Consider the following 7,659-nt stretch of genomic DNA (forward strand, 5'->3'; position numbering starts at 1 on the left):
CTTCCTGGGCTCCCACATCCCAGCCCTGCCTACTCTGGGCCGTCATCTCCTACATGGACTTACTATTGAGTCCCCAGCGCTACCCAACATAGACAGAACCCAGAGAAGGAGAGCAGATGTTGATTGAATAATGGAAAATAAAACTCAGAGTCACACTCTAACTTCTCCAGATTATTTTGAGGGAACAGGGGAGAAGGGGGCAGCCGAGCCCCCCACCCCAACTCTTTTGGCCTCAGACATCTCCCAGTGGTTCTGGATCTGTCACACACTATGAAGCAGTACAGGGACCTCTCTGTAATTTGCTGGCTGTGTGGACCCTGAGCCAGGACCTAACCTCTCTGGGCCTCAGGTTCCTGGTCTTTAGCATGGGACTCAGAAGGGTAACCTACTTTGTGAGGCTGTCCTGGGGATTAATGAGTAATCCTCATAAAAGACTTAGCACAGAGGAGCCAAAAATAAACACTATGTGTGCGGATGTGGGTGTGGGTGTGGGTGTGGATGGGGGACATGGGAAGGAATCGAAGCCAGGTAGATCTGAGTTCAAATCCTGATCTTGCCATCTCCTTTTGTGTAACCTGGGACAAGCGATGATTTTTCGATGTAGATTTCTTCATCTACAAACCTGGAATGATCACACTCACCACCAAACAGAGCAGTGAGGATTAAATGAGACAAAGCCTGCAAGAAAAAAAATGTTGACTAAGGCGGCCATCTCTTGGGCTGGCCCTGTGCCAAGCACTTTCGCACACCACTGAGGGCTGGAGTGTTGAGTTCTTTCCTGGCACAGGCCCTATGACAAGTCTTGTAAGTTAACTCTATGAATCCTCATATCAACCCTAGGAGGTAGATGCTATGATCGTACCCGCTCCACAGGAGAAGATGAGGCACAGAGGGGTCAAGTGATCCATCCAAGATCACACAGGCAGGGAGCAGCAGAGCCCCTGAATCCAGGCAGCCATCCCCCGAAGGCCCCAAGTGCAAGTCTCACAGAAGACACTCAACAAAACCCCCACCCGATCTCTTATGGCCTCAGTTTGCTACATCAGGAAAATGGGCAGATGGGTTGGGGGCTTTTCTATTGTCATCTCTGGGCCACAATTTTTAAAAAGCTCTCCCTTTTTAAATTTACAAAGTAATGCATTGTTAGAAAAAAAACGTTCGCAGACAACAAAAGACTAGAGTTGAAAAGTCGGTCTTTGTCTCTCTTGATCCCCAAATACATGATTACCGGTTTCTAATATCCTTCAGAGATGTTCCACGGTTATGAATTGTATGTGGATGTATGAACACGAGTGCCCATTTAAGAAAGACCGAATGATGGCCTTGACTTTGGGTGTGGTCGTGCGACTTGCTTTGGCCAATGGCAGAGGGGCACAAGTGACGATTGTGTCAGTTCGTTTCCTTTTGTGTCCCCGCATAGGCCTGAGAAAGGCTTCCGCTGTGTGGCTGCGCCTCCCTCCGCCCACACCCCACATCTACGTATTGTTAAAAGGGAAACCAAGTCATAGTCACAATCTTAAGACTTTATTTGAGCAAAAATCAATCCGAATAGGGCAGCGTCCAATAGAACAGACAGAAAGAAGCTCCGAGAAGCTGCACGAAATGCAAGATTTCTAGGCAGAAGGGAGCGAGAACAAGGAAGTTATTCTAGGCGAAAAAGCACTTGGTTGGTGCAAGGTCACTCCCTCAGGGGGTGGCAGGGTCGATCAATCAGGTAGATGACCTCACTGGTGCTGACCAGGTGATTCCTGAATGACTAGTTTAAGGTTCCATGTCTGGAAGAGCTGAAACTGTCATTAAGTCTTGGTGACGTGGGTCTTAGCATAAGTCTATTTGGGGCCTGTTGTCTTGTTTTCGACAGTATGGAGCAGGGCTTCTCAGCTGAGCCAGCCCCGACCAGCCAACCCTGTGTCCATGTTAAAGCTACTGCATTGTGAGGTGGTGTGTTTCACAGTATTTTTGTGGCAATAGGTGTATATTGATTTTCCTCCCACTTAGCAATATATCTTGGTGCTATGGTCTGAATATTCGTGTCCCTCACAAATTCACATATTGAAATTCTAACCCCACAAAGTGACAGTATCAGGAGGTGGGACCTTTGGGAGGTGATTAGGTCATAACAGGGGAGCTCTCGTGAATGGGATGAGTGCCCTTATGAAAAGGGCCCCAGAGAGCTCCCTTGTCTCTTCTGCCACATGGGGATATAAGAAGTCTGCCCTCACCAGAAGAGGGCCCTCACCTGACCGTGCTGGACTTCCAGCCTCCGGACCTGTGAACTGTAAGCAATAAATTTCTGTTGTTTATAAGCCACCCAGTCTGCGTTACAGCAGCCTGAAGGAACTAATATATTTGGCAATTGTTCCAAAGTGGTTCATATGGATTAGTTTTATTTGTTTTTAACAGCTGTATATTATTCCCTTAGGTGCTGGCTCATCTTTTATCCATTCATAAAAAAGATTTTTTAAAAAGCCATTCATATGACAAAGAAGAAATCATGACAGAAATTAGAAAGTATTTAGAAGTGACCAAGAATCAAACTACTACATAACAAAACCTGCTAAAGAATGATCTATTGCTACATGTGATAATGTGAATAAATTTCAACAGGCAGAATGTTGATCAAAAGAAATCAGACCAAAGAGAGGGAGTTCTGTATGATTCTATTTATATGAAGTTCAGTAACAGGCGAAGCTAATCTGTGGTGTCAAAAGCCAGGATAGTGGATCCTTTGGAAAAAGAGAGGTGACATTGACTGAGAGACCTTTTCAGGGTGCTAGAAATAGTCACTATCTTGGTCTTGGTGGCGGTTACTCAGGTGTACACATATACAAAAGTTCATTGATCTTAAGATTAGGACACTTCAGTGAATATGTTATACCTCAATAAAAAAGCAACTTTAAGAAACTAAAATATGAATAAATATGACCACCCATCCACTCCAAATATAAAAGTTTCAATGTAAAGGGAAAATTTGAAATGATAACAGAATGGAAAAACAACCAAAAAATAAAACAAACAAACAAAAAACACCATGAGATGCAGCTAAAGCAGCACCTAGAGGACAATGTATAGCTAAATTGATAAAGACTGATTTGGAGGACCTGGGCAGGGCAGGGCAGGAGGGGAGTCATGAAAGACTGTCTTATTTGTGTCTTCCCCCGCATTACCACCATATGAGCTGCAGAAGACTTGGCATTGCACTTCCAGGATAAAGAAGGAGTGGGCAGATCCTTAACTGTCTGGCTCTGGGGCTGGCTTTGATTTATAACTTGTTTTCTCTGAATCAGCTGGCATCACAGACTACCAGGATTGGGAGAGGAATTTTGGAGGTGGATGAGGAGAGTTTTCTGGTGGACCATGGTGGTGTCCTGTCTCCCAGAATCTTCCCTGAACTGTGGCAGTCGTCACATCCCCAGGAGAGGGATAGGGACAGGGGAAGTGATAGGAAAAAAGGAAGAGTTTGGGAGCAGGGTTGCTCTGCAATGCCAGGAACTTGTGGGTGAAGGGAAGTGAGCAAGCTCTGGAATTCCAAAATACTGGCTATGGCCTTGGGCAACTCCCAATTCCTTTTTCAGCCTCAGTCCATTGTCTGTAAAATGGGGCTTCAGCATGAACAGGTGAGATCAGGAAGGGATTATGAATATAAGCTTAAGAACTGACTATCCGATCTAGTCTTGTTCTGCTACTTCCCAGCTGTGTGACTTCGGCAAGTGACTTAACCTCTCTGGGCCTCGTTTTCCTGACTTGTAAAATTCACAGTATCCTCTTCATAGGACTGTTGGGGAATTACATTTATATATACATACGAAGTGCTGGACCCTGAAGCCAGACTGCTGAGGTTATAAAGGGGGCATGGGGAAGTGGGTACAAATTGTCAGGGCCTGAAGACCTAGAGAGGGGCTCTGGGTTGACGATACTGTCTGACCTAGCTGAGAGGCCTAGAAATTATTGTCACCAAAGCTTGAACCCACTCTTGGCAGCCCTGTGTCAGTTTGACTCCCAGCTCTGCCCCTTCCCAGCTGTGTGACCTTGGGCAAGTCACGTAACCTCTCTGAACCTGATTTTTCAGAGTGGGATATTACTACAGAGGATTCTGGGAAACGGATCGTCTGACATTTTTGGCTTCTCCAAAGGAGGCAGTTATAGGGTGGAAGAGCTCCCCAAGTGTAGAAAGGGCTTCTGATGCCATGTGGCCAAAAAGAGTATCAAATGTCCCCACGAGAGATTATCAGGGGCCCAGAGGGCTGGGCTGTGCCACCCACAATGCACGCGATGTGGCTGGATCTTCTGCCTCCTCTGCTCACAGCCCGCAGTGGCTGGAAGCTCCTCCACAGCCCCCAGGGCCTGACTGGTCTGCTCCTGTCCCCTCTCCAGCCCCATGTTCTTCCTTCCACTCTCCCCTCTGTCCCATCTGCCCCAGCCCTGCAGCCTCCACCCTGTCTCTCAGATATGCCAAGCTACTCCCACCTCAGGGCCTTTGCACCTGCTGGTCCCCGCTTCCGGATTCCCCACACGGCAGTCTCCCTCCTCTCCCTCAGGTCTCTGCTCAGATGTCACCTCCCCAGAGAGGTTTGACCTCATCTCCTCTGCTGTGTGCCCTCTTTCAATTTCCTTCAAAGCTTTATTGTCCCAACATGACCGCATGTATTTCCTTGTTCATTGTGACTAAAATGTCACCTCCATGCGGCCAGGGGTTTTGGCTGTTTTCTGCTGTGTCCCCAGGAATTGCTCAATATGTAATTGTGAAAATGATAAATGCGTAACGATTCCAGACCAGTTCCTTTTAGTCCTCTGTGCCTCAGTTTCCCTAACCAGGAGAGAGACCTCCATCACTCTGACCTTGCCGTGAAGGGACAGGTGGGTGGAGAGATCAAGGTCTGGGCCTCAATGAAAAGTTTTCTAAGCACCCCCTTCTCCATCAGGACTCTGGGGAGAGGCAGAGAGGGCCCCTTTCCCTAGGTCAGGCCTGCCCCCCTGGGAAGAAATGGGTAAGAGCTGGGTGAAGGGAGGAACCCTAGAGACGAGGGACCGTTCTCTTCTTCCTCGCAATCTTGGGGCTTCCTGCCCTTGCCCACTGCTTGACCTGCAATCTTGGTGCCTTCCAGGAGGAGGCGGCGGCTCCCTCTGTGCGTCCCCTCTTCCACAGATGCCCCTTCTCAGCCTCCGAGATCTCCAGCTGCAGCGGAGATGCTAAGAACTTCCGCTGCGCCCAAATCTGCGTGAGCGGTGCACCCAGCTCTGACCGGAGTCACCGCCCTGCCCCCTTCCCCTGGGGGTGGGACAAGCTCCAGGGGCCGCCGCTGCCCTTGTAAGGAGGCAAGGCCCAGGGACACCCGAGAAGCCTGGTTATAATTAACCCGGACACGTGGCGACCCCACCCCCCGACACCTGCCCTGTGCCCCCGCTTCCCCAGCGCGCCCCCGGTTCTCAGGCTGTGCAGAAAGAGACAGCAAAGCGCGTTCTAAAAATAAACTCCCGTCCTGGGCGAGTCCTTCCCTGTCCCCTCCACAGCGGAAATCTCACCACGTCACCGTCACGGGGAGGGCGGGAGGGGGGACGGTGACCACGGCCTCCAACCCTGGCCTCGAGTTTGAACCTCAACTCAGCCGAGCCTCAGTTCCCGCCACCCACTCACTCCCAAGGACGAAAACGCACCTAAGCCCAGAATTTGGGGGGCAGGCAGCCCAGAGTTCCAACCTCAGTTTTGTTCATAGGCTACCTATCGTTGGGTGACAGCCTCTTTGGACCTCCGTTTCCTCCTCTGGAAAACGGGATACCTGGCGCTCCTGGGGCCATTGGGAAGTGTCCCCAGGGGCAAGGGGTCAACGCTTGCTGTTTTCCAGACCACTAGGGGGCTGAGGAGAGGCCTGGGTACAGGAAGGCCAGGGGAAGGTGGCTTCTACGTGCCTGGGACATTTCCTGTGACTACCCCATGTCCCTGGCCAGGGGCCAGCAGTCCCCGCCAGCCCGATTCAGCACTTGGTCAGGGGATCAGCTTGGCGGGGCTGTCCTAGGGAGGCCCATACAAGGCCATGGGGCTGGGCGCAAGGCACGCCTGGGTTCGGGGTGGGCACGGTGCCTGGGCAGCGAGGAGAGAGGCTCAGCTGCCCTCTGGCCCGCTGCCCAGGGGCAGCCCCTCCCAGCCAATAGCAAAGCCCCTATATAAGGCCGGGGCTGCAGGCTCTTCCTTCGGGTCAGTGGTGCCTGCAGGACACAGACAGCCCCTTTCAGCACAGCCCAGACAGGTACCACCCGGGGTGGGGATTGGGGAGGGGTCCAGAGTGGGACCCCGTGGCTGCCGGAGGCTGGCCCGGCTCAGGAAGGGGCCCTGCATGTCTGTCTGCTCCCACGTTCTCCTGCAGGCGAGTCAGTGTGTAGGAAGGTTGACCTTGTGTCTGGGAGTCCCCTCCACCTGGGAGTCCCCAGCTCATGCTGTGACTCGTGATCTCTGTGGCACAGGGTCCTGGGGAGGGATCCTGGAGAAGAAAGGAGGCTTGACAGCTGCCAGCTGTCACCCCCTGCAAGGGGTTGGGGGCCTGGCCCGTGTTCATGATGGTTTGTCACCAGAACTAGGCGCCACAAGCCGTGCGAGGTGCCTGTGTATCACCCACCGGCCAGGGTTCTGCAGGAGCAGGCACTGTGGGGGCTTTGCATTTGTGACCCTGTGGGTCCCCGTTGTGTCCCCCAGCAGTGTGTCCTTGAGTCTGCCTTTCCGTGGCTCCTGCACGGGTGCCTGTATCCTGGGTGTGTCCCTAAATTTGGAGGCATGCATGTGTGACTCTTGCTTATGGTGTGATCTGGGGTTCACAGTGACATGTGTGTGGCTCTGGGGCTATTTCTGCTCTTGTCCCTTGGGCTCACCCATCCTGCCTCGGTGCCCTCTCCTGGCATGTCCCCAGCAGGGATGGGGGCGGGGACACCCTCTGAAGGGAGGTTTCTGGGCTTGCAGCCCTTGAGCCCCGAGGCCTGGATGCACGTCCTTTCACTCGCCCCCGCCCACCTGTCTCCTGCCTGCTGACTTGGTGCAAGGCGAGCCCCTGGAATGTGGGGGTGGGGGGGTGGCAGCTGGATAGGGGGGAGGAGGAGGAGTCTGCCAGACTCTAAAAATAATCCCCAACCCCGCACAGCAGCTCCAGAGGTCTCTCAAGGGTCCCCGTCGCCCTGGCCTGATGCCTCGTCGTGGTCCCTCCCAGTCGTCCCACCATCCTCCCTGCTCCCCATTCCTGGAGCTGGGAGCGAGTGTCTCACCCTATCACCACCACTGAAGGGATCCCTCCTCCTTTCTGAGTCTTGTGAATAAAAGTAATAATAACAATAATAGCAGCCATCCCCCGAGACGCTGGGCCCCAATTCCACACCAGGGCTGGTGCTCAGCCGGCCACATGCCCGGCCTCGAAGAATCCTCCTGGCAACCCCGTGAGGAGGGCTCAGTTCACAGGAGACAGAGGCTCAGAGAGGCTGAGCAACTGGCCTGGGGTCACACAGCAGGGAAATGGCATTGGTGGGATTCGAACCCAGCTCTGTCGACCCCAGAGGCTGAGCTTTTCTCCCCATCTGAGCCCCATGGAAGAGCTGTCGGCACACAGAGGTGGGGGGGCAGCCACCCCGCCCGCTTTCGTCCACCCTGCCCTTCACCCCCTGACTGAGCACCCAAGAACC

Source organism: Pteropus vampyrus, unplaced genomic scaffold (assembly GCF_000151845.1).
Source record: "Pteropus vampyrus isolate Shadow unplaced genomic scaffold, Pvam_2.0 Scaffold138, whole genome shotgun sequence".
Lineage (NCBI taxonomy): Eukaryota > Metazoa > Chordata > Mammalia > Chiroptera > Pteropodidae > Pteropus > Pteropus vampyrus.